This window comes from Loxodonta africana, chromosome 2 (genome assembly GCF_030014295.1).
Source record: "Loxodonta africana isolate mLoxAfr1 chromosome 2, mLoxAfr1.hap2, whole genome shotgun sequence".
Classification (NCBI taxonomy): Eukaryota; Metazoa; Chordata; class Mammalia; order Proboscidea; family Elephantidae; genus Loxodonta; species Loxodonta africana.
In genome coordinates, this window is record NC_087343.1 from 192,442,220 (window position 1) to 192,470,134 (window position 27,915).

At 47.1% G+C, this 27,915-nt stretch overlaps 1 long non-coding RNA gene across 1 annotated transcript; it reads left to right on the plus strand.

The window, feature by feature from the left end:
- LOC135230212 (uncharacterized) lies at positions 1-27,868 on the plus strand. The gene is made up of 3 exons (XR_010320842.1): positions 1-2,574; positions 14,585-17,041; positions 19,313-27,868. It is a non-coding gene; the product is annotated as an uncharacterized LOC135230212 (long non-coding RNA).
- Positions 27,869-27,915: the final 47 nt, after the last annotated feature.

A 27,915-nucleotide genomic window follows, 5' to 3' on the forward strand; every position in this document is an offset into this window, starting at 1 on the left:
GCAATGGTAAAGGCTGGCAAGTCCCAAGTCCATGAGTCAGGTGTCAGGCTGGAGGCTTCACCTGACTCATATACCTTCAGCGGCTGAATGAACCCAAGATTGGCTGGTAAGATGGTAGGCTGCTGGATCACAGGCTATGGAGGCCGATCAGTCCCAACATTGGTAGGCAAAATAGCAGACCACTGGCTCAAGTCCCAAGAACCAGAGGTCAGATGATGACGAACCAGAAACCAGATGCAGGTTCTGGAGCAAGCAAGTGAGCTTTGCCAGAATGTTCATACATATATTGGATGCAGGCCATACCTGCAATGAAACTCCTCTTACAACTGATTGACTGGTCACATCAGATCACATCATAGAGGATGGCTACATCATTACATAACTGCCAAACTACATCCTTACGTAACTTCCAAATTACATCATTACATAACCGCCAAACTACATCCTTACTTAACTGCTGAACCTCTGAGAATCATGGCCCAGTTGAGCTGACAAACAACCTTAGTCATCACAGGCCCCTTCCTGTCTACCAGGGCCAGGGCCCATCCTTTCACGTAATTCGGTTCTCTGCTGAGAAAAATTAGGATAGACCAACTCGGCCTCTGCTACTAGCTTATTAGGTCACTTTTGGAGGATTCTTTCCTGTCACCGAGATGATAAAGCTGAATTAGAGAAGAGCCCTTCTCTGAGGATGTCCAGGCCCTAAAATTCCGTGGCTTCATGGGGATAGTGCAGAACCGGGCAGTGTGTCGTTCTCTTGTACGTGGGGTCACCATGAGTTGGGGTCAACTCAATGGCAGCTAACAACAAAATTCTGTGAGGCTCCCTCAAAAAGTTCTTTGGTGTTCATTTCTGTGCCCAGAATGTTTTTCTGCCTGCTGATGACAGCAGGGCGGACGATGATAAGCAGGTGGTCCTGTGGGATGGCCTGGGGCCCTGGATCTCTATGAGGAGCAGAGACGTGGGATCCTTCACATACCCACAGATGAATGCACGTTTCCTGGGGATGGGTCTTCTCTGCCTGTTGAACTGAGCAGATGGCTGTGCTTAAGATGAAAAAGGAAGTTGCCAAATCCCCTCTCTGTCCAGCTTAGAATTTAGGAAGAAACAAGCCAACGACTCCTCACTAACTTTGAGATCCTTCCCCTCAATCAGCAGCCTCTGCACTTTCTTCCTGCAGATGTTTCCTTTCTCTGAGAGCCTGTGAGGAGCCACCTCTTCATCACCCCTTGAATATTCCTGTTTTCATGCCACCTCCCTGCTCCTAAGTCCACAGGTCTGCCTCAGCCTGCGTGCTGCTGCCAGCTTTCCGAGCCTGACACTCCAGACCCTCCACAGTCTGGGTCCTTTCTAAAAGGTGAGGGTGGGGAGTAGAACTAGACCTTAAGCAGTGAGATGGAGCGGGTCACAGAGCAAAGGTAGGTTGGACCAAGGCATAGATACTGGGCTTGGCCAGGTGTGGGCAGGGTTACACGGGAGATCAGCTGGCTGAGCCCAGGCTGTGTTTGGAGGGCAAAAGGAGGAATAGCCAGTTGGCAAAATCTTGCTGAGAAGGGCTTTTATTAGTTTCTAGAATGATGCAGTTCTTGGCCCAGCTGAAGTGAATGACAGACAGCCTTGGTACAGTGCTGCTTAGAGGATGTCTGCATACCACACAGGGGTCCTGGTCAGCAGTGCTGAAGTTGCACCTGCTACTGGGAAGGAAGGAGTAAGTGGGCATGGCCTGTCTTGCCAATGGCCTCATCCTTTGGCCCCCCTGGTTAAGAAGATAATGACTTTTCCATTGCCCTCAGAGAATTCCCAACCAGAAACTAAGTGTAGTTAAAGCAAACCAAGAGATGATACAACCTTTCTGCAGGTCAGCTGGGCAATATATGTCAAGGGGATTAAAACTACACACACCTTTTGATGCAAGTCTCACTGCTAGTAGGTGATCCTAGGGACATGATCAGGGAGGTGTGCAAAGCTGTGTGTACACACAAGACGGTTGCTGCAGCGTTACTTACAAACATACGGCTCAGAAATGCCCCTACTGACCAGTAAAAGGGGCTTGTTTAAAAATTAGGTGGCAAAAATAGTTTGTGCTCAACTCCTAATGGAGAGGCTGGAGGTTCAAATCTACCCAGTGGCACTGTGAAGAAAGGCCTGGTGATCTACTTCTGAAAAGTCAGGCATTGAAAACCCTATGGAACACACTTCTACTCTGAAACATATGGGGTCACCATGAGTCAGAGTTGACTCAATGACAATGGGGTTTTTTGTTTGTTTTTAGTTAAAAAAAAAAAAAAAAATTTGTACACTCATAGAGTAGACTACTACACTGCCAGTAGTTGGCTTTGCAATTTAATAGCTGTGTGTGAATAATTAGGTAAATTGCTCTACCCATCAAGCCCTAGTGTCCTCCTCCGTAAAACGGAGATGTCTGTGTTCACTCACCCCTGTGAAGTGTGACGCCTGGGTGCAGCCTCTGCAGCCGGACTGCCTGGGTGTGAATGGCTTCGCTTCTCTAGAGAACCCAACCAAAGACAGAGCCCTCGGAGAACAGACAAGGACATAAAAACATAGACTCATATGGTAAGAAAGTTTTTCTTGTTTAAACTTTTTTTCAATCCTTTTTATTACACTGAGAAGCAAATCTCACGTTGGTACTAAAACGAGTTGATTCCGACTTACGGCCACCCCATGTGCGTCAGAGTAGAACTGGGCTCCATACTGTTTTCAACGGCTGGTTTTTCAGAAGTAGGTCATCAGGATTCTCTTCTGAGGCACCTCTGGGTGGACTCGAATCTCCAGCCTTTAGGTTAGCAGCCTAGCATGCTAACCACATGTTGGTACTAACAGGTCTTCAACATCCCTCTAAACTGTTAACAGCTCTCTAATCTCGCTTTGCAATGGAAATCAAACAGGCCTCAAACCCAGAGCCTTCAGCAGGAACCCTATTCTTCTACAATTTAATAACGTTGTTTTATTTCCATGGTATTGACTTTTATGGCTAGCTCCTATTGCTATTGGCTGTCCCTATGGTAGTAAGTGCTTTTGTTTTAAATAAATGTATTTAAGTTTTAAGTGTGAGACAAGTTAAAGAAAATTAAGAAAGGAAAACTAGGACAAGTGATATGTAGGGATAGCAAAATTATGGTGGTCCTCAAATGACTGAAGTTTGGAGACAGGCAAGAGGTTAGATGTACAGTGATCCCAGGGCCACTCACCAGAGTGGGCTCCATTCACATCCTTATCCAAATGTCAAGCCTGAAATTTAAAAGGTGGCTCCTTAAATGAATTAGAGACCATGACACTGGGAAATGCCAGGAAATTCTTCCACGTGACCTTGATCAGACAGAAATCTGAGGTGAGAAAGCAGATCCATTGCTTTAAGTTGGCGAAGGGCCCTCCTGGTGGGTAAGGCATTTCCTCTCTAAACAAAATGACATATGATACCTTTATTTATGTTTCCTGTGAAAAACCGAAGAAGTAACAGTATTGGCAGTAATGGTGGAAGAAGGGTAGTAGGCACAGATACCACTTATTGTGGTCATGTGCTAAGCTGTTCTTGAGCTTTTCTGAAAGCCTCTCACTTTACCTTTCAAGATCCTTGTAAGGCAAACGGGGGGCACTGATGGTTCAGTGGTGGAATTCCTGCTTTCCACTCAGGAGACCCAGGTTTGATTTCCTTCCAATGTATCTCATGCACAGCCACCACCCATCTGTCAGTGGAGGCTTGCGTGTTGCTATGGCCCCAAACAGGTTTCAGTAGAGTTCCAGACTAAGACAGACTAGGAAGAAAGCCCTGGAGATCTACTTCTGAAAATCAGACAATGAAAACCCTAGAAATCTCAATGGTCTGATCTGCAACCCATCATGGAGAGATAGCACAGGGCCGGGCAGCGTTTCCTTTTGTTGTGCTTGGGGTCGCCATGGGTCAGGGACTGACTTGACGGCAGCTAACAACAACCACACAATGCTAATGGCAATAATGCGTAATGTTTAGGGAGCGCTTACTTTGTGCCAAGGCCTCTTCAAAGCACTCTATCTTATTCGTTTAGTCTTAACAACGATACTATGAGGCAAGTACTATTATCCTCCCACTTTACAGATTAGAAAACTGAGCTATAAATAGGCTAAGTAGCTCACCCAAGCTCACAGCTAGGAAATGGTACAGGTGAGTTCAAGCCCAGGCAGTCTGGCTGCAGAGCCAGTACCCAAGCATCACGCTTCACAGCGATGAGTGAACATAGACATCTCCATTTTACAGAGGAGAATACTGGGGTTTGATGGGTAGAATAACTTACCTAATTATTCATACAGGTACTAAAATGCAAAGCCAGCTGCTGGCAGTGTAGTATTCTATTGTATCCTTGTACGATAATTTTTAACCCCCCAAAAAACCATTGCCATTCAGTCATCTCTGACTCATAGTGACCCATATGTGTCAGAATAGAAGTGTGTTCCGTAGGGTTTTCAATGGCTGATTTTTCAGATGTAGATTGCCAGGCCTTTCTTCACAGTGCCACTGGGTGGATTTGAACCTCCAACTTCTCCATTAGTAGTTGAACACAAACCGTTTGTGCCACCCAATTTTTTAATTTTTTAATTTTACTTTAGATGCAGGTTTACAGAACAAACTAGCTTCTAATTAAACAGTTACAACACATATTGTTTTATGACATTGGTTAACAACTCCAGACATGTCAACACTCTCCCTTCTAGACCTTGGGTTCCCTATTACTAGCTTTCCTGTCCCCTTCTGCTTTCTAGTCCCTGCCCCTGGGCTGTTGTGCCCCTTTAGCCTTGTTTTGTTTTACCGGACTGTCCAATCTTTGGCTGAAGGGTGAACCTCAGGAGTGACTTCATTACTGAGCTGAAGGGGTGTCTGGGGGCCATACTCTTGGGGTTTCTCCAGTCTCTGTCAGGCCAGTAAGTCTGGTCTTTTTTTTGTGTGTGCCACCTAATTTTTAACCAAGCCCCTGTTATTGGCCAGGTGGGGCATTTCTGAGTCTTACGTTTGTAATTAATGCTGTAGCGACCATCCTTGTGTTTGCACACGGTTCTATACACCTCCCTGACCATTTCCCTAGGATCACCTCCTAGCAGTGAGACTGTTGCATCAAAGGGTGTGTGTAGTTTTAATCCCCTTGACATATACTGCCCAGCTGACCTACAGAAAGGTTGTACCATCTCTTGGTTTGCTTTAACCACTCTTAGCTTCTGGCTGAGAATTCTCTGAGGGCAATGGAAATGTCATGACCTCCTCTAACCCAAGGGGGTCAAAGACTGAAGCCATTGGCAAGACAGGCCATGCCCACCTACTCCTTCCTTCTCAGTAGCAGGTGCAACTTCAGCACTGCTGACCAGGCCCCCTGTGGGGTAGGCAGACATCCTCTAAGCAGCACTGTACCAAGGTTGTCATTCACTTCAGCTGGGCCAAAGACTAGATCATCCTGGGAACTAATAAAAGCCTTTCTCAGCCAGACTTTGCCAACTGGCTATTCCTCCTTTTGTTCTCCAAACATAGCCTGGGCTCAGCCAGCTGGTCTCCCATAAAACCTTGCCCACACCTGGCCAAGCCCAGTATCTGTGCCTTGGCCCAATCTACCTTTGCTCTGTGACCTGCTCCATCTCATTGCTCAAGGTCTAGCTCTACTTCCCATCCTCATCTTCTAGAAAGCCCTTTCCATGGGTGCAGCTCTCAGGAATCCCCTCCCAGCCCAGGACTTCTGTACCTCTGATGACCAACCTCTCCTATGGCTTTGAATCACCCCGCTGCCTGGTGCTGTTTATATACTTGTTTATTATTTTCCCAGCTGCTGTAACAGAATACCACAAACTGGGTGGCTTGTAAGAACAGAAATGTATCATCTCATAGTTCTTCAGGCTAGGAGTCTGAATTCAGGGCATTGTCAGGGCCATGTTCTCTCTGTTCACTCTAGCAGAAGGTTCTTGCTCTTCTCTTCCAGAATCTGCTAGCTCCAGGCATTACTTAGCTTTCCTTGGCTTGGAGATACGTCTTCACGAGGCCATCTTCCCCGGGCATCTCTGTGTCTCTTCTTTTCCATAAGGACAGCACTCATATCAGATTAGGGTTCAGCCTATTCCAGTATGACTCCATGTTAACTTAGCAAAGATCCTGTTTCCAGATAAGATCACATTCACAGATATTGGAGGTTAGGACTTCAACTTATCTTTTGTGGGGACATCACTCAATCCATAGTCCCGGGGTGGTGCAGATAATGCGCACAGCTGCTAACCTAAAGGTTGATGGTTTGAGTCCAACCAGAGCGATGTCAGAAGAAAGGCCTGGCAATCTCCTTCCAAAAAATCAGTCATTGAAAACCCTGTGGAGCACAGTTCTGCTCTGACACACGTAAGATCACCATGAATTGAAGTTGATTCCAGGGCAACTGGCTTTCTAACTAGGTGAGAATATAGCCTATCATTTTTTGACCACCTGTGGTCCATCCGTGCAAGACATTTTTTAAAAATTCTATTTCATTTACTCTTCACTCTATCTCAGTTGACATGGGGGTTGTTATTACTGAAGAAGAAACAGGGTAAGAAAGTTTATGTCGACTGCCCAAGGGCAGACAGGTAGTAAGAGAAGATGAGCCAGGATTGAATAGAGGTTTCATAAAAAACAAAAAGAAAATAAATAAATGAAAGTCCAGGGCTTTGCCAACTGACTTATTCCTGTTCTCACAGAAAGGAGCTCTGCGTTCAGTCAATACTTAATAGGAACTGGCTAACTGGCTCGCAATCACGCGGTGGTCAGTAGAGACTCGGACCTTCCCACAGATTCGTCAAAGGGAGCAATGTCTATTTCCGGTGCCTACTTCCATCTCCAGGGAGTTTTCTCCCCACCCCTGCCTCTGCCGTCATGATGTTCTTGTTTTTCTCCGGCCTATGACTCAGCACGCGGCTCCAGATGGCTTTCTGCATTTCTAGCCTTGTTGGCTGGGGTGCTGAGGCCCGGGTACAGTAAGCAACTGAAAACAAGATGTCACTAAGAGTCAAAACCCTCCTCTGTCCTCTGCTATGTCGGGCTCATAGTCCCACAGGCGCAGTCATGTTGCACACAACTTGCGGGTAGCTGGGTCCCTCTGCTGCCTCCCCTTATGCTTTTTCTGCCCTTCTTGCTCTAAGGTACTCAGATTTTGCCTTTGGGCATCCTGCATGCCTTGATAATACAACCCAGGGGCGAGCATTCACCAGGGGACCAGTAAAAGGGGAAGAGTTACAGTTCTGTCACCCCCTAGATATATTAACCTTAGACCATTTACTTTTTGGGCCTCAGTTTTCTCAATGATCAAATGGAGACATTGGTATTGCCTACCTCTGAGGGTTGTAGATTTAGGGTTGCCAGATAAAATACAGAACTCCCAGTTAAATCTGAATTTCAGATGAACAACAAATTTATTTCAGTGTCAGTATGACCCAAAGGGAGTCCTTGGGTGGTACAAACAGTTAAGCCCTTGGCTACTGCTATGAATTGGATTATGTCTCCCCAAATTATGTGTTGTAAATCCTAACCTCTATGCCTGTAGTTACACTCTCAATTGGGAATGGGTTGACTTTTGTTATATTAACAAAGCAGATTAGTATAGGGTGTATCTTGAGTCAATCTTTTTTGAGATATAAAAGATGGAAGGAGAACATAAAGTTTCCCCAAGAACAGAAGCTAAGAAAAGACAAGGACCTTCCTCCAGAGCCAACACAGAGAGAAAGCCTTCCCCTGGAGCTGGCACCCCAAATTAGGACTACTAGCCTCCTAGATGTTGGTAAAGCCATCCACTTGGCGGTATTTCTGTTACAGCAGCACCAGATAACTAAGACAACTACTAACCGAAAGGTTTGAACCAGCTCAGAGGTGTCTCAGAGGAAAGGTTTGGTGATCTACATCCAAAGGGTCACAGCCTTGAAAACCTTGTGGAGCGCCGTTCTGCTCTGAAACACGTGGAGTCGCCGTGAGTCCTGAGTCGGAATAGAACAGACAGACTCCATAGCAACAGGCTTGGGCTGGTTTTATTTATTTTTTTGGCTTTTAACCAGTTACTGTCCAGTCACTTCCGACTCACGGCAACCCCATGTATGCCATAGTTGAACTGTGCTCCAGAGTATTTTCAGTGGCTGGTTTTTTAGAAGCAGGTCACTAGGCCTTTCTCCTGAGACTCCTCTGGCTGGACTCCAGCTGCCAAACTTTGAGTTAGCAGCTGAGCACATTAACTATTTGCACCACAGTTTTATTTTTATAATTTGGGACTCCAAATAACACCTTCGCTATGTGACATATGTCTATCACCCCGTGCGACCACCTTGTCTGGAGCAGAGAACATTGGTCTTGCGGTCATAAGATGGAGACTGAGAACTGCTTCACCTGTGGGGTGGGATACCTGGGTCTTGTTTTCCCACTTACTGATCTGGAGACATTTAGCTTCTGGGGCTTTAATGCTTCTGTCCTTAATCCCCCCAAATGCTTGAATGAGAAACATCAGGTCATGGGACTTTGGCCAATTGCTGATTGACAGGCACATGTCTAGACCAAATCTCCTTTTGACTTTATGGTTAAAGAAGAAGCAAGCAGCATGACTTAGAAGCAAATTACGTAAGCAAGGATATATGAGCATCCTTAGCTCTGAGATGTTCATAGCAGCATTGCTTAACATAGAAAAACAAAAGGAAAAAGCTAGCACACTATATATAGGCTGCTTGTTTATTTGGGGTTTGGAGTGTCTCCTCCTGCTTGAAGCCTAAATTCTGGGAGGGGAGGGACTTTTGTCTGTTTGGTTCCCAGTGCTTAGAACAAGGCCTGCTGGGTAGGGCAGAATCTTTGATTAACTGCAGTTAGTTTAATCAGCCGAATTAAGGGAAAATAAAAGCAATGATAATCTATCAGAATCTCTCAGCTCTTCTGCAGCTAATCAAGCTCTGTTCATCTTGAGCAGATGACAGTCACATAGCACCTTAGAGGATTTTTAGAGCAGCTTGTACCGCCTCCCAACTAGTGATTCAAGTGTTCAATGAACAGGGCCCAAGGCCAGCGTCCTTCGTCTGCGTTCCCCATAAATCCCAAAGAGCTGCTGCCATATTTTTGTTTTTCGATGAATTTGTCTTTGGCTACCAAGCCACTAACGAGGGCAGTGGTGGTTCAGTGGCAGAATTCTCGCGTTCCACACAGGAGACCTGGGTTCGATTCCCAGACAATGTACCTCGTGCATATCACTCCCCCCGTGTCGGTGGAGGCTTGCGTCTTGCTATGATGTTGACCACGTTTTAGTGGCGCTTGCAGAATAAGATGGACTAGGAAGAAAGGCCTGGTGATTTACTTCCAAAAATCAGCCAGTGAAAACCCTATGGGCCACAACAGTCTGATCCACAACTGATCGTGGAGATGACGGAGGACTCAGCAGCATTTCGATCCACTGTACATGGGGTCACCATGAATCGGGGGCTGTCTTGTCAGCAGCTGACAACAACCACAGCGCTCTATGCCAGGCACTCTCTTAGGCATAGGAGATGCCGCGGTGAATCAGACAGACAACATCTCCACCCTCATGGAGCTCAGCAGAGAGCACAGACATTGGACAAGTAGTTACAGTGTAATCAGTCTTAAGAAAAGTAAAGGGAGGCTACAGGCAATTATGAGACTACCTTATTCTCTGTGCAGCAAACTCCTATTCATCCTTTAATGCCCTGCTCCAGTGTCACCTCCTCTAATGAACCTTCTCCAAACCCCTGGGCTCAGATAGATGCTCCCAGTGTTCCCACAGACCCCTAGGGTTCCCCCTGTCACAGGACTCAGCTCACTCTATTATCTTTGCTCATCACCTTGTAAGTCTCTCCAATCAGCCTGTGAGTCTGTTGGGCCAGGAGTCCTGGTTTACTGATCTCAGTGTCTAGCCAGCACACGGGCCAGCACAGGAGGTTTTATTGAGTTCAGCTACTGACCTGTCCCTTCCTTGGTCTGTGCTCCCTTCCCTTGCTCAAGTCTCAGGCTGCCTAGGTCTCTCTTTTTTGGTTTCCCCTTCCAGGCTTTTCTTCATCTCGGGAATTAACCCTTCCTCTCCCAAGGGAATCAGGCACAGGACTGGGCAGCATTTTGTTCCATTGTGCATGGGGTTGCCATGAGTCTTCGGCCTTCTCCACGGCAACAGACAACATTCCTCAGTCTAGGCTCCTCCTTCCCTCCCCTGTCTTGTACACCCAGCCACATTCTCTTCCAAGAACACACTCGATTTCTCATGCCACCATCTCTCCTTGATGACAGCAGCCACATCCTTTGAGGACCAGCACACTCAGAACTCCTAGTATGGTTTTCCCTGTTCCCTTCACCCAGACAAAATGTATTACCCCCATGATGCTTTCTGCTTCCTTGTTTGTGGCTTGATCTCTTGGTGTTTGGGTGGCTTGTTCACAGTTCACTTGCCCTCCAGATTGTGAGCTCCTTGCCATCTGGACCAGTGACAAGCCTGTGTCAGGTCTCTCTCTGTCCTTCCATTGCCTGGCCTAGGGCTCAGTGTGATACTTTCAGGCATGGGAGACACCTCAAACCAGACAGACAATCTCTACCCCCAGGGAGCTCAGCAGAAAACACAGATGTTGGACAACTAGGTACAGTGTGGTCAGTCTTAATAAAAGGAAAGGGACAGTACAGGGAATTAGGAGAGCACCTCATTCTCTATGCAGCGAACTCCTATTCATTCTTTAAGGCCCAGCTCCAGTGTCACCTCCTCTAGAAAGTCTTCTACGGAGCTGAGTAAATGATTGTTGCATTGGGTGGATGAGGTCTTAGGCAGGTGTGAGAGGGAGCAGCTACCCCCCCCACCCCCGCCCCGTAACAGCAGCCTGACTTTCCTCTGGGGAATTGTCTTTCCTCTCTTTCCATCCAGCTGGCTTGGGTGGGGCTGACCAAGATGCAGGGCAAAGCATATCCCCCAAGGGTGCCTAACCAGGTCACACATCCCCTGATCTTAGGGATTACGCCAGTGATGGACATGTAACCCACACCTGGCCAATGACAGCACGGCAGCAAAACTAAAGCTGAGAATGGACATTGAGGAGAAACTGAAATAAAGGCAAGAGAAAAACAATGAACCAAAATTAGAGTTAGTGCCCCCAAAACAGGGTCCGTGAAGCCCAGGATAGTAACAATCTGGCTTAACTTATGGTTCTGTGCTTTGAGAGACCAAAGCTAAAATGGTCACGCATTTCTGCCTAGAATTTTGCTCTTGTGGGAGAAAGACATCAGGCATCCCCATGAGAAAGTCAAAATGGGTAGCAGTACCTAAAGTTGGACGGAGCAGGGCAAGGCAGTGAGCTGTGTTCAAAGAGCATGGCTTTGGAGTCAGACGATCTGATTCGGAGTCTCAGCTCTGCTACTTACTGCGTACGAGCCCCGTATCTCTCTGACTGTAGGTCTCTTCATCAGTACAATGCCAATATCAATTTTCAAGGTGACTGTAATAAGTATGAAGTCATACAAGCAACAGTTACTAAACCATTACTATTATTCTCTTGTAATTTTTAGCTGGTAGTCTAGTACAATAATCCAGGGTAGAATTATCAAGGCCCTTGGTGAAGCTTAAATGAGGGCACAGAGAGAAAGCCAGAATCATTATTATCTAATAATACTCATCAGAAAGGGAGTCCTTGGTGGTGCAAATGACTGAGCACTCAGCTGCTAACCAAAAGGTTGGAGGTTTGAATTCACCCAGAGGTGCCTTGGAAGAAAGGCCTGGTGATCTACTTTCCAAAAAATCAGCCGTTGAAAACCCTCCGGAGCATAGTTCCACGCTGACACACCTGGGGCCGCCATGAGTGGGATTCAGCCTGATGGCAACTGGCTTGGTTTTTGTAGTTTATTCATTGGAAATCTCTTGCTTAAGCCAATGTGCTTAAGCAAAAAAAAGGAAGTATTACTCCCCATAGCTGAGAAGTTCAGAGGTAGATTTTGAGCTTCAGGCATGAAGAGAAGGCTGGATCTCCTTCTTTCACCACCTTCTGGTCCTACTTTCCCCTGGGATGGCCTCATTCTCAGGCAACCACTGTGCCCAGAGGCCCCCAGCTGCCCCAGGCGGGCACATTCTCACAGCTGGCAATCCCTGTAGAGAAAGAGAGGGCCTCTTTCCCAACACTCTGACAGCAGTCTTGGAACTGAGTCTCATTTGCCCAGCTTGACTCAGGTTCCCATCCAGGAGCCAATCATGACTTGAGAGAATGTTCTGGTGGGCTAAGCAGGCTATGGAACCATCCTTTGTGATTGGAAAGGGAGAAGAGAATCCAACATCCCTTTCTGGGCTGCGTGAGAGTGGGGAAGGGGTCTCCAAAGTGAGATGGGGGTGCTGTCCTCCAGGGAAGAGCGGGCTATGCTGGACAAATAAAACCCCAGGAAGGATGGGAGGTGGAAGGTCAGGGATTCAATGGTGTGGCAGTCACAGGGAGGGAGCAAGGGCAGGGGCAGGGTCGGGGGCAGGGGTGGAGGTGGGGTTGAGCTTGCGGCCCCTGACTTTGGTCCCAAGCAGGCCTCAGGACTTCAAGGATGACTCAGCAGCAAGGCTGCCACACACGGGGTTTTGCAACTGAACTTTCCCCTCCTCCCAGCACTGTGTTGGCCTGTCCCTGGGGTTGGACCCAGCTCCTGCCTGGAAATGCTCCCACCTGGGGTCTCGCCCTACCATTCTGCTCTTCCTCCTCGCCCCAGTGCAAAGTCTAGCACTTGCTGCAAAAAAGGCCTAATGCCGCTCGGGGCTTTGGTCAGGCAGCCTGAAGCAAGGGCAGCTGGGGCTCCCCGCCCCCATTCAAGCAGGGAAAGAAGTCACCAGGACAGCTCTGCAGACGCCCAGCCCCCAGAGACAGGAGCCTGGGCGGTTGGGAGAGATTGCAGGGTAAGTGGCCCAGAGACCTTGGTCAAGTGCTCTCAGCCTCCGCAGTGAAAAATAGCTGTCATGGGCAGTCCTCCTCAGGTACATAAATACAAACAAGATCATGATTAGAGAAAAACCCCTGAGAGAGGAGACGCCAACACTCAGCAGGCCTCTCCTGAGCACCTCTGGAGTACCAGGCCCTGAGCTTTGCACTGGAACTCATAGCGATCCTATAGGACAGAGTAGAACAACCCCATGGAGTTTCCAAAGAGCAGCTGTTGGATTCAAACTGCTGACCTTTGTGGTTAGCAGCCATAGCTCTTAACCACTGTGCCACCAGGGCTCCCCCAGCCCCCTAGGAGCTCACAAGTGACTAAAGGAGACAGACAGACAGATAGCAATTAGTGCACAGTGTATTGAATTATTTGATAGGAGGAGGCAAGGGGACAAGGAGCCAGGGACTGAGCTGGCTCCTGGTGGGTAAAAAGCTGGCAGGGAGAGGAAAGGAAAGAAAAGCCATCCTGGTTAGGCAGAAGCAGCATGTGCAAAGGCACTGGGGTTGCTTAGGGAGCTGTAAGTGGAGTCCAGGGCCTGAAGAAAGGAGAATGGGAGAGAAGAAATGAGAAAGGCAGATGGGAGAAGGATTTGGAAGTTCTAATGGACGAATGTTGGGTCTGACGAAGCCCTCTGGTTCAGATCATTTTATCAGAGACAGTTGAACAGAATTTCGGGAATGATGAGGGTCTCCCATACTTAGGAAGTCATGTCAGCATGGACTTGGGCTTCCTGGGAAAGGAAAAGGGATGACAGCCTTCCCGGGAAATCTCATCCCAACCTCTTGTATCCACAGACACACTGGGTTCCAGATTTTGGGTCACCCCCACCTCCCCTAAATCAAGCTCCTTCCTGATAAATCAAGTCAACAGTGGAGGTTCAACTATAGCAGCAAGCTGTGGGGGTCTCCGCAGCCTGGAAAAGCGCCAGGCAGATCCCCAGACAGAAAGGCCTACAAGTACCGAGGGGACCCCAGGAAGGCCCAACACATCTCTCCCCGTCCCCTTCTTTTGTAACTTCAAAAGTAACTTCCCATTTGTGAAGGTGTCATCCCTTTGGTTGTCTTGTCCTAACTGTGCGACCTTGGCCAGAGCATTTGCAAGTCTCAATTGCTCAGCTGAAAAAGTGATGTGAGGCCGACCCTAGGTCCTCCATCGAACATACCTGCACATAGAAGGAGCAAGTCATGTTCACTCCCTTCTCCTCCCAACTTTCCCAGGCTCTCCTCTCTCCCCATCAGACCCAACCAAAGTCTGCACTGTGTGACTGGGTGTTCCCTGAATGGCAGGCCCACCCTGGATAGGGCCAGAGTGCAAATGGAAGCCCACAAGCCATATGTCTAAATATTTCAAAAGTCATAAATCAAATTCAAAAACTGTTAAACAACGTATTTTATCTCTTCACATGACAAATCCACCACCCATCTATCAGTTCATCACACTGTGATGGTGGAAGCTATGCCTTTGGTGTTCAATACCAGCAGGGTCACTCATGATGGACAGGTTTCAGTGGAGTTTCCAGGCTAAGATGGACTACGAAGAAAGGCCTGGTGATCTACTTCCAAAAATCAGCCGGTGCCAACCCTACGGATCACCACAGAATATTGTCTGACACAACGCTGGAAAATGAGTCCCCCAGGTTGCAAAAAAAAAAAAAAATTTTTTTTTTTTTTTTAGGTTGGAAGGCTCTCATGATTCACTGTGGTGGCAACAATGGATTCGAGCATACCAGTGATTGTGAAGATGGCACAGGACTGGACAGCATTTCCTTCTGTTGTACATAGGGTCACTATGAGTAGGAGCTGACTTAACAGCAACTAACAGCAACGATAGAGCTTCCTGGTGTCCTAGAAGGCCAGGCTTTAGCTGGGAGACCCCTTGGAGATTCCCACTACCACATGACGTTCTCCTGCCCCGTCTGGGGACTCTAGCAGAGATCAGGACCCTGGCTCCCAGGTCCGAACTCCACCCCCACCCTCTGCACATAGCTGCCCCTTGGCCAGCCCTTGGGCCTAGAGGAGCACATATGGACCATTTGGTCCACCCACAGGAAAATGGAACTGGGGAAGAGCCCTGGGGAAGCCTCAGAAGTGGGCTTGGGCATTTAGACAAAGAGCCCAGGGCCCCGGGAGCCTGGAATATCGTCTGAGGGAAGGTGCATTGCTCTAACTGGGCCCACCCCGTTGGCCCTAAAGACTCCTTACTGTAAGGAAGAGTGGGGCCAGAGCAGGGCCTTCTAGCTTGCAGGGCCTAGGGCTGGGGCCCCTCTTGCCAAGGTCAGAGGGGGTGAGATAGGGAGTTAGGAAAAAAAATCAGGTTCTTGGTTTTGCTATTTCCAGGTGAGGGTCACCCATGGTGGACAGGTTTCAGCAGAGTTTTCAGACTAAGATGGACTAGGAAGAAAGGCCTGGTGACCTACTTCCAAAAATCTGTCTGGACCTCAGTCTCCCCATCTGCCATCTCTTTAGCCTCTGGGCCCCTCTGACTCTGCCCTGAGTTCTAAAGTGGACCCTGTCCTTCCTAAGGCCAGGGGACACCAGTCCTCATCTTCCTCCAGCCTTCCTGCCCAGTGCCAACCTCTTCAAATTATCCTCAGAATTTAACACTCTTTGGGTTTTGGGGTTTTACTTCCCTAAACAACAGGCCTAGATCTTGAAAAAACAAAAACAAGCAAAGGATTTCTGCTTATGTATTTCATTTGTGATCGTAAAAGCAATGTAATCCTGACCAGGCTCATGCACACAGGTTTGCAGGCCTCCCAAGCAGGCCAACCTTTACAGAAGGCTTGTTTACAGCGTGGCCTGTTCTCCCTGCAAGGTCTGCAATCAGGATCTTGAAAAAAATAAGTGAATTAGGCAAATTGAGAGGACAGAGGGTTCCTGACCTAGAGCAGGGAGAAGCTGGTGTGGGCCTGTGAGTGCTGCAGGGCTCAGGGAGGGCCCTGGGGAGGACAGATAAGGCCAGAGGGGGTGGGCGGAGGAAGAGGGAACAGGAAGAGGGCAAAGAGTGCAATGGGGGAAGGAGGGCTAGTATTAGCATTTAACGAGTTTTACCACATTCCCTTGGAGTCTCTGGGTGGTATAAGGGGTTCACACGCTCCACTGCTGAGTGAAAGGTTGGAGATTCGAGTTCACCCAGAGGCACCTCAGAAGAAAGGCCTGGCAATCTACTTTAGAAAAATCAGCCATTAAAAACCCTGTGGAGCACAGTTCTACTCCAACACACATGGGTCACCATGAGTCAGAGTCAGCTTATGACAGCATGCCATGGCCTGTGACGAATTTTTTACATACATTTTTCTCATCAGTTAAGGATTTTATGTTGTTGTTGGGTGCCGTTGAGTAGACTCTGATTCAGAGTGACCCTATAGGACAGAGTAGAACTGCCTCATTGGGTTTCCTAGGCTGTAATCTTTACAGGAACAGATCGCCAGGTCTTTTCTCTCACAGAGCCAATGGTGGGTTTGAACTGCCGATGTTTTGGTCGGCAGTGGAGCACTTAATGATGACATCCCCAGGGCTTCTTTATAGAATAAAATCTCCTCCTTTCCAGTTCCCCAATTTTGGAAACTGACATGGGGTTGCTCATTTCTTATTTTGCCAAGGAGAGACATTAAAAAACAAATATTCATTCGATTGTCTATTTGTTTAGCAAATATTTAGTGTAGACATTATTTCGGGCTCTGGGGTCCGGCCATGAGCAAGATAAGACAAAAATCCCTGCCCTCAGGGGAAGAGTCAGACAAGGAACAAAAATGGGAAGTAAACGACATGTCAGGTAGGGGTCAGGTATATGGAGGAAAAACAGGGCAAGGAAGGGGAGAGGGCCCTCCAGGGTGGAGTGACAGTGTTGAGTACAGTTGTCAAGAAGGCATCCTTAAGGAGAGGGGAAAAAAAACAAAATGAACAGCATCTGTTGAGTTGATTCTGGCTCATGGTGGCTCTGTATGTGTCAGAGTAGAACTGTGTTCCATAGGGTTTTCAACGGCTGATTTTTCAGAAGATCACCAGGCCTTTCTTCCTAGGTGCCTCTGGGTGAACTCAAACTTCTAACTTTTCAATTAGCAGCTGACCACAGTGAGTGCTGGCGCCACCCAGGGACTCCTTGAGGAGACATTGGAGTGAATATCTGAAGGTGATCTTGGAAGGAGCCTGTCAGGTGGGGGCTGCGGGGAAGGGTTCCAGGTGGAGGGAATAATAAGCACAAAGACACTTAACCCTTTAAACTGCAAAAAAAAAAATAAAAATAGAGGAAGAACATAACCTCAGAATAAAGACAATCTTTTTTTTTTATTGTACTTTAGATGAAGTTTTACAGAACAAACTAGCTTCTCATCAAACTGTACACACATTGTTGTATGACATTGGTTAACAACCCCACAACATATCAACGCTCTCCTTTTTCAACCCTAGGTTCCCTATTACCAGCTTTCCTGTTCCCTCCTGCCTTCCAGTCTCTGCCCCAGGACTGGTGCACCCCTTTAGTCTTGTTTTGTTCCATGGGCCTATTCAATCTTTGGCTGAAGGGTGAACCTCAGGAGTGACTTCAATACTAAGCTGAAAGAGTGTCTGGGGGCCATACTCTCAGGGTTTCTCTAGTCTCTGTCAGGCCAGCAAGTCTGGTCTTTCTTTTTGATTTGGAATCTTGTTCTACATTTTTCTCCAGCTCTGTCCAGGACCCTCTGTTGTGATCCCTGTCAGAGCAGTCAGTGGTGGTAGCTGGGCACCATCTAGTTGTACTGGACTCTGTCTGGTGGAGGCCATGGTAGATGTGGTCCATTAGCCCTTTGGACTAATCTTTCCCTTGTATGTTTAGTTTTCTTCATTCTTCCTTGCTCCCGAAGGGGTGAGACCAGAGGAGTATCCTAGATGGCCACTCACAGGCTTTTAAGACCCCAGACGTTACTCACCTAATTAGAATGTAGAACATATTCTTTGTAAAATACGTTATGCCAATTGAGCTAGACGTTCCCTAGGACGATGGTCCCCACAGCCCTCAGCCCAGCAATTCAGTCCCTCAGGGAGTTTGGATGTGTCCGCGGAGCTATCATGGCCTTGCCTTATACAGGTTGTACTGGCTTCCCAAATATTGTGTACTGTCGCCCTTCACCAATGTTTCCACTTATCTATTGTCTATTAAGTATTTTTCCATCCCAATCCCTCCCCTCCCTTGTAACCATCAAAGATTGTTTCTTTTTGTGTGTAAACCTTTTCATGAGTATTTACAGTAGTGGTCTCATACAATATTTGTTCTTTTGTGATTGACTTGTTTCACTCATTCAAGTTTCACATTCATCGTTGTTCTTTAGCGTTGTGTAATACTCCGTTGTGTGTATGTACCATGGTTTGTTTATCCATTCATCTGTTGATGGGTTGTTTCCATCTTTTTGCAATTGTGAGCGATGTCGCAATGTGATGACTCTTTTTTCTCTAGGATACATTCCTAGCAGTGGGATTGCTGGATCATATGGTTTTTCAATTTCTAGCTTTCGAAGGAAGCACCATATTGTTTTCGAAAATGGTTGTATCATTTTGCATTCCCACCAGCAGTGCATAAGAGTTCCGATCTCCCTGCAGCCTCTCCAACATTTATCATTTCCTGTTTTACTGATTCGTGCCAGTAATGCCAGGGTGAGATGGTGTCTCATTGTGGTTTTGATTTGCATTTCTCTGATGGCTAGTGATCACGAACATTTCCTCATGTGTCTGTTGGCCGCTTGAATGTCTTCTTTGGTGAAGTGTCTGTTCATTTCCTTTGCCCATTTTTTAATTGGATTATTTGTCTTTTTGTTGTAGAGGTGCTGGATTTTCTTGTAGATTTTAGAGATTAAACCTTTGTCTGATTTGTATTAGCCAAAACTTTTTTCCCAGTCTGTGGTTCTCTTTTTACTCTTTTGGTGAAGTCTTTTGGTGAGCATAAGTGTTTAATTTTTAGAAGATCCCAGTTACCTAGCTTACCCTCTAGAGCTTCTGTGTTGTTGCTTGTGATTTGTATCCTGTTAATGCCGTGTATTAGGGCCTTTAGCATTGATCCTGTTTTCTCTTCTATGAACTTCATGGTTTTTGGCTTTATGTTTAGGTCTTTGATCCATTTTGAGTTAGTTTTTGTATATAGTGTAAGGTATGGGTCCTGTTTCATTTTTTTGCAGATGGACATCCAGTTTTGCCAGCACCATTTGTTAAAAAGACTGTCTTTTCCCTATTAGATGGACTTTGGGCCGTTGTAAAGACAATCTTCTTAAGGGAGGGTAACCGATAACAATTTAAAGTGTTTCCTTTTTTTTTTCTTCTTTTTTCCCCATTGCCATTATTTTTCTTGTCATACTGTACAAGGGTAAGAGTGTACCCTAAATTAGCACCAGTCTGCAGATTAACACATGGCAACTCCTTATGATTTCATTTTCAGGGGGAGGAATCTGAGCCTCCGAGAAGGAGATTGCCTTGCTCTGGGTCACAACAGCTGGTACCCGGCAGGGCCAGGATTTGAACTCAGATCGGGCAGGCACCAGGACCATTGCTCTTACCCACCAGCCATTCTGGCCTGCTTCAGCAGTCACACCTCCTGACCCCAGCCCCAGGGCACTGCAGCGCTGATGAAAAGAACAACTCTGCCATCAGGTTTAACCTGATTTTCCTTTCTCTTCCTTCCCCAAACTGCCAGCCTGGGCAGTATGGACAACCAGCTGACCTGGCCGGGACAGGTAGGTGGGTCAGGCCAAGATTTTGCTATCTGCTGGAAATCAAGGGGCAGCTTCCTGGCTCTTTGCCTTCTGGGGCCTTTGTGTTGGCATGGGCCTTGTTCGTGAGCCTGGCTATGTTCGGTGGGTGTGGCTTTCAAACCAGGTCATGCCAATGAGTATTACTGGCCCCTGCTCTGTACCCCACTGAGTGCTGGGAACTTTGTGTGTTTTCTCACTGCAATGAATCCTCTCAACCACAGTAAAAGGTAGGCGAGAGATTCACTCATTTCTTCAATCATTCATTCACACCTTCATTCCACCAAAATTTGCTGAGCACCGTTTCACTGCAGAGAATATTGTCTGAACCTTTATGGTGAGGCAGGCATTGTGCCAGGCGCTCGTATTCTCATTTGTTGTTGTTATTGTTAACTGCTGTTGAGTCAGCCCTCAACTCATAGTGACCCTGTGCACAATAGAACAGAACACTGCCTAGTTCTGAGCCATCCCTATGATCGGTTGCAGTTCAGACTGTTGTGATCCATAGGGTTTTCACTGGTTCATTTGGAGAACTTAGATTGCCAGGCCTTTCTTCCTAATCCATTTTAGTCTGGAAGCTCTGCTGAAACCTGTTCGGTATCATAGCAACACACAAGCTGCCACTGACAAATGGGTGGTGGCTGCACGTGAGGTGTATTGGTGGGAATTGAATCCAGGTCTCCCACATGGAAGGCAAGAATTCTACCATGGAACTACCACTGCCCCTATATTCTTACTTAAAGAAGTATTAAATCAGAGTATGGTATAAGGAGAAATTCTTCAGGTGGATGGGAGATTTACTCAGATTGGAAGAGACCTGGGAAGTTTTAAGAGGATGTAAGATCTGAGCTGGGCTCTGCAAAGCAGGTGGGGCTTGGCAAGTTTTGTGTGGGAAAGGGCATTCAGGCAAAGGGAACAGCCTGAACAAAGGGTGGACAATCAGTTAAAGAAGGGAGTTTCTATGAACCAAGAGCTGACCCTCGGGACAGGGTTTCTCTGTAGGAGAGTGGAAGGAGCAGTGGTAGGTCAGAGGGCAGTGTGGAAAAGGAGGTTCCCTATCTGGTCTCTGAGTGGCCTTGGGCCAGTCATCTACCCTTTGACCCTTAGTTTGCCATCTTATAAATCCGGAGTGGTGATCCTCATCCTGTCTGTCTTATAGGGAAGGTTTGACAGTCAAAGGGCCTACAGAGATTCTGCGATGCTGAGAGAGCGCTCACTTGCTCGCTTTAGAGTAGGGCCTTTTCTTTATGCTCCCATGATCCCCTGTTCAGCCTCTGCCCCAGTATGTATGGGGCTCTGGATGTGACCTCCTGCCCACACCCCACCACACCCAGGTGCTCCTGGAGGTCAGGGGTGTGTCTTGCACTTTTGTATTACTGGGCCCAACCCACCCATGGCATGTGCACAAGATAAGTGGTCAGAGTCTGGAGTCTGCCTGACCTCAGCCTGGTTCCATATCGCCTGTGTGACCCCCCCAGCAAATCAATCCCCTCTCTGAGCTTCAGTTTCCTCCTTGGTGGAATAGATGTGCTAATAGGACGGTGAGAGATTTACTGAGCAAAGGTTCCTATGGAGCTTGGTTCCAGCCCAGTGAGCCCTCCATGACTGGCTGCTATTTCTGGTCCAAACCAGAGCTCTCACCACCTTTGCTGGAAGATCTTGGGAGGTGGAAGACTGTTGCTGGTCCCACTCACAGGATTATGAAGGGCAGGAGGAATCCCAGTCATCAGTCAATTCCTCACTCTGTTGATTCCCTGGTGCCTTCACTCACTCACTCACTTATTCACTCATTCGCTCACCCCTTTCATTCATTCAATTAATATTCACTGAGCACCTTGCAAGCACCCAGCACAGTGCTGGGTGCTCCAAATGATACAAAATGTTTAAGGTGAGGTTTCTAACTGCACGAGAGAACTTCTGTGAGAAGGAAAACCAGCAAGCAGTATAAAACTACGGGCCCCTTGCGTGGGGAAGGCAGTGTCTCCTGAGTTCAGAGAGAGGAAAATTGAGGGGAAGCGAGGAGGTTGGTGGTAGGGGTGTGTGATAGGGAACCCACTCAAGAAGGAGGACTTGAGCAGGGTCTGAGGAATTCGGACAGGCAGGGAGGGGCAGCAGGGCATTCTGGGTACCAGGAACTGCCTGAGCAAAAAGGCAGAGGAAGGAATACATGTGGCAATTAGACCTAAGTGCTTTGATGGAGGGAACGGTGGAATCTGGTTGTACAGGTGGACGGGGCTGGGTGGCAGAGGGTCAGGAGGCTGAACACTTCCTGTAGACTCAGATTCCAGGATGGTGACTGAATACAGCTGGGACACCACTGAACTCACAGGCTCTGAGGAAAACCTGGAAGGTGGTGTGGTGGAAGTGTCAGCCACGGGCTCCTCTCCCTGCCCAGGAGGCCTGGCACTGCACAGGACACGGGGTGGGAAGAGAACTTTGTTGTGGCGCAGCCTGTCTCCAGTTCACCGTGCAAGCTCCGCTGCTATCCAGTCATCTCCAGCTCATGGTGACCCCATGTATAACAGAACAAAACATTGCCCAGTCCTGCGCCATCTTCATGATGATTGTTGGTATGTTTGAGTCCGTTGTTCCAGCCATTGTGTAATCCTTCTCTTAGAGGGTTTCCTTCGTTTTTGCTGACCCTCTACTTTACCAAACATGATGTCTTTTCTAGCAATTGATCTTTGCTGATGATGTATCCAAAGTAAGCGAGCAGAAGTCTTGCTATCTTCCCTTCTAAGAAGCTTTCTGGTTGTATTTCTTCTAAAACGGATTTGTTCATTCTTCTGGCAGTACACACTGTATTCAATATTCTTTGCCAACACCACAGTTTGAGTACATGAATTCTTCTACCTCAAGTAGGTCACCGTATTTCTCAGAGTCACAGTTTCTAAACATGTAAAACTGGCGCAACTGCGCCAGATGATCCCAATTGCCTATCCAGCTCTGGGATGCTATGAATCCTCTTGATAATGGTTCCAGACACATCTGCCATTGCAAACCTGCTCACTACAATTTCTTTGAAATCATCCTCCCCACCAGCCACATGGTAACCTAGGCAGCCATATTTGTGTCATGTGACTTCTTCCTTTCCTCTGGCCAACCCGATTGGACCAGAGAAATATTCCCGATTCTGGAGGGGCACACTCCATAGCCAATCAGATTTATGCTTTGGAGAATTTAAACCAAGAGACCTAGAGCCTGGATCAATCAGTGTTAGCCACTAGCTGCAAGACAATAAGGAAAAGAGTAATAATGTGTGTTGAGTACTTATCCTATTGGGCACTTTATTTTATTCTCACATCAGCCCTGCAAAGTAGGCTCTATTAGGATTCCAATCTTACAGATGAGGAAACTGAGTTTTAAGGATGTGTTATATTTGTCAGATTATAGCATGCAGCTAGATGAGATGTATTCCAATTCCCCCCCCCAAAAAATTGGAGGAAAATGTTAAAATCTTTTTCTTCATACATATACTGATAATAATTTGAAGAGATTTATACATATATATAAACTTGTTCTTATATTCATGTAAACACAGTATACAAAAAAAAAAAAGAAAACCCATTGCTTTCGAATCGATTCCAACTCATAGCGACCCTATAGCACAGAGCAGAACTGCTCCATAGGATTTCCAAGGAGCACCTGGTGGATTCGAACTGCCGGCCTTTTGTTTAGCAGCCATAGCTCTTAACCACTACACACCACCAGGGTTTCCAATAAATACAGTATACTCTATAATAAAATTCCAGAAGGAAATACCAAATAAGTTCTAAAAAAGAAACAAACAAAAAAAATAAGTTCTACTAACCCAGAAATAAAGTGTTTCTTGGAACTATAGGTAAAGAACTTAACAAATGCATCTAATGTGCGTTTTGTGTTCTGGGAAGACCCTCTGCTGAGATCATATACATTTTTTTCTGCCATTAGAACCACCACCAGCTGCCACTGAATTGACTTCAACTCATGGCGACCCCATGGGTGGCAGAGCAGAACTGTGCTCCACAGGGTTTTCAAGGCTGATTTTTCAGAAGTAGATCACCAGGCCTTTCTTCCAAGGTGCCTCTAGATGGGCTCAAACCTCCAACCTTTCAGTTAGCAGCTGAGTGTGTTAACCATTGACTCCTCTGCCACTAGGCCTATCTGCTATTTTAAGCCTTCACCATGTGCCTCTTATCAATAACATGAACGCGTTGTGTGTATTTAGTGGGGGAAAGATGCGGAATTTGTCTGCATTGTTGCAAATTGTCTACAATGTTACTACATTGGCAAGTGTAGCAACAAATCTTCCATAAATGGGATGTGGCCTGGGTTTCTAGCACCTCTCTCTCCTGCCTCCCAGGACCTGATCTTGGAGAGCTGGGCCAGAGTGGAGCCACGTGGACCAAAATCCTGGGCAGGTAGAAGTTACGGGAGAGCAGGAAGAAGAAATCTGCAGACCAAGCTGGTCCACAAAGAGGGGCATAGAGCCCATGATCAGAGAGAAGCGGGGACAGAGACCATGGAGCCCCAGAAAGCTATGGGGAGGAGATGGTATTGGTGCCTCTGAGGCCTAGGGTACTTCCTGCAGCTGGAATCTCTGCGATTTCTCTGTCCCTTGGTGACCAGTTTTTTGTTTTTTTTTTTAAATGTGAATTTCTCTGAGTAAAAATTGGTTCCCACCAATCAGATGGAGTTCCTGGGTGGTGCAAATGGTTAACGTGCTTGAGTGCTAACCTAAAGTTTGGAGGTTTGAATCCACCCAGAGGCACCTCGGAAGAAAGACTTGGGGATCTACTTCAGGAAATTCAGCCATTGAAAACTCTACGGAGCATGGTTCTACTCTGACAAATATGGGGTTGCCACGAGTCAGAGTCCACTCAGTGACAGCTGGCTTTACCAACCAGACCATCCCCAATGAAGACCTTGGTTTTATGATCATGCCTTATTAATAGATATTGTGGGCTATGAATCCTACTCCATAAACTTGACTGTGCAAGAAACATGCAATGATTTTACTTCCTTGAAGTCTAATTAAATATGACCCTGAACTGACATTCATGACGAGGTGGCTAGAAATTTGACCTCAGGTATTAATGAGGTGAGGGAACACCTTTCCTTTCTTTACAGTAGTACAAAATCTGGGTGCCTTGTATATTGTTGTTAACTGCTATAGAGTCAGACCCCCACTCATGGCGACCGATTGCAGATCGATCATTGTGATCCACAGGGGTTTCATGGGCTAATTTTTGGAGGTAGATTGCTAGGCCTTTCTTCCTAGATTGTCTTAGTCTGGAAGCTCCACTGAGACCCGTTCAGCATCACAGCAATACACACACCTCCACTGGCAGATGGGTGATGGCTGCGCACGAGGCGCATTTGCTGAGAATCAAACCAGGGTCTCCCACAAGGAAGGCCAGAACTTTACCACTGAAACACAGATAACCTCATTGGGCAGCTTGTTGGGTCTCAAAGCCACTTGACTCTCTCCCTTTCCTGCAAGGCAATATCCAAGCCCAGGCAACGGCCAGGGAGGCAGCCTGTCAGCCAGCGGCTTCTATTTACAGCAAGGGGGTGCAGAATCAGACAATCTGCTTGCACTGAAGGAAGGAAGGGTTTTGGAGCACAAACTAGCACCTGACTCTCTGCTAGTTGTGTTCCTAATGGCCATGGCACCCATTGCTTCTAGCAACTTCCTTTTTTGCAGGAGGGCCCTGTGGGTACCACCATACTCGAGCAGAGGTAGATGGAGAGGGAACAGCTGGTTACTGGCCCTCCTGGCCCACCTCCTGGGGATTGCATTCTTCGGTAAGTCTGGTCAGTGTGAGGGTCCACCAGACTCCCAGAGAGCCCTTGCCTCCTCAGACACGCTGCCCAGTGGCCACCCAACCCAGGCCTCTGCTATTTTCCTGGGTTCCTCCTTGGAGTAGCTCTCGGTTTGTTTTTCTTGGGTGTACAAAAGTCACTTTGCTAAAGCTCGTATCTGACCTTCCACTTGGCTGTTAAAACTCCCAGCCTTTGGGACAAATCACCAACTCCTTAATGTGGCTTTGAAGGCCCTACATGACTTGGTTCTTGCTTGCCTTTCAAGACCTAATTCTCACAGTTATCCTCTACACATTCGCTCTCTGCTCCAGAATCGCAGACTCTCTCTCTCTCTCTCTCTCTCTGTGTTCTCTGCCTGGAACATGGTCTCCCCAGCAGCAGCATCACCTGATTCTCAAGTGTTAGGGGAGGGAACAGTGGCTTTGAAGTCCCTATGCCTGAATTCAAATGTCAGCTCTACTACTTGCTAGCTATGTGACCTTTTATCCTCTGAGCCTCCATTTTCTCATCTGTTAATTCAGCATCATTAAACTGACTTCACAGGACTGAGATGAGGATTCTGCGAGAAAATGAGTATAAAACACAAAGTGTGGGCAGAAAATGTGCCACTCTGCTATGGAGCCCTGGTAGTGCGGTAGTGAAGAACTTGGCTGCTAACCAAAAGGTTGGCAGTTCGAATCTACCAGCCACTCCTTGGAAACCCTACAAGGCAGTTCCGCTCTGTCCTATAGGGCTGCTAGGAGTTGGATTAAATTCGATGGCAATGGGTTTGGTTTTGGCTTGCTATGTGCTCAGTAAATAAAACTTTCTCTTTCATTCATCAACTAATATGTCCTCTTTTCACGCTACACTTGGGCTGAATAGAAGCTGAATAAGGTCTGACGATCTGCTTCCAAAAAATCAGCCATTGAAAACCCTGTGGAGGGAGCACTGTTCTTCTCTGACCAGCACGGGGTTGCCACGAGTCGGAGCTGACTCCGCAGCAACTGGCCCTTTTAATATAGTTTATCTAAGTTAACAGGTGGCTAACAGGTCAAGCACAGCAAGTGATAGCCCCCATTTATCACCGTTTACCATGTGCCAGATACTGTGTGGGGTGTGTAAAGGCGTTATCTCATTGCCTTCCACAAATCCCCTTGGAGAGAAGAGTTTTTATTTATTTATCTATCTACTCCTGTGGACAAGGAAACAAAGATACAGAGAGCTTAAGTGAGTGATTCTATCTCCAACAGCGGCAGAGTCCAGTAGAGACTGAACCGTGGTCTAAGTCCAAAGACCATACAGTCAAACACAGTCACACGCATGCACATACCCACATCCATGCCTGCACACACACACAGTCACATACACTCACACACACACACACTCAGACACAGACGCCCACATCCACACACATACACACACGTAAATATATATATACTTGCACACACTCACACTCACTCACATACACACACAAGTAAACCCCCATCATGTCCCAGCCAAGGAGAGCAGAGCTGGCTGAACTTAGGACAGAGCTGGCCTCTATTCTTAACCTCGCTACGCTGAGCAAACAGTTTCGTTCATGAAGACGCTGTTGTTTCATTAGGGCTTGAGTGGCTGCTTTCTCTCCCGCAATGCTCTTCCCCTTCCCGACAGTCCCAGATGAGCAGGGCCAGCCGGAGAGCATGTGCTCAGAACGCGGTCGTTGGTTCTCGCTCGGGGAGGGAGGGCTGCCCCTGGTCCCAGGACGCTCAAAGCCTTCACCTGATCTGACTTATTCGGGGCAGACAGGCTCTGACAGATGGGTGGAATACCTCTCTGCTTTTTCCTTTATTTAACCTTGCTCTCCAAGCATTCATTGCTTTATTGATTGTGCAGGCATCTTTCTACTTCCATGGACTGTGGTGGACACACTGCTTTTGTAAATTGTGCCTGTAAGCATTTTAGTCTTTCAAAAGTGTCCTCATTTTAGAAGTGGTGACTAGTTTAGTCCCCAGGAGGCTGACCCATCTGCAGTATTATACATTCATTCATTAAAAAAAAATGTTTACTGAGCATCTACTATGGGTAGGAAGTACCTGGACAGTACAGTTAATGCACTCAGCTGCTAACTGAAAGGTTGGCAGTTCAAGTCTACCCGGAGGTGCCTCAGAAGAAAGACCTGGCCATCTACTTTCAGCAAATCAGCAATTGAAAATCCCTATGAAGCACAGTTCTACTGTGACACACATGGGTTCAACATGAGTTGGAATCGACCTGATGGCAACTGGTTTACCATGGGTGGGACACTATTACAGGCACCATGATAACAATCATGAGCCAAACAGGCCCGGTTCCTGTCATCAAGGAGACTACAGGAGGGAGGTAGAAAACAGGTTAGCAAACAAAGGAATAAGCAAAATAATGTCAGGTAGTCATGTGTTATAATGCAGTGCAAAAGGCTATATGCAAAAAAAAAAAAAAAAAAAGACAATGCAAAAGGCTATATGATAGAGAGTAATGGGGGAAA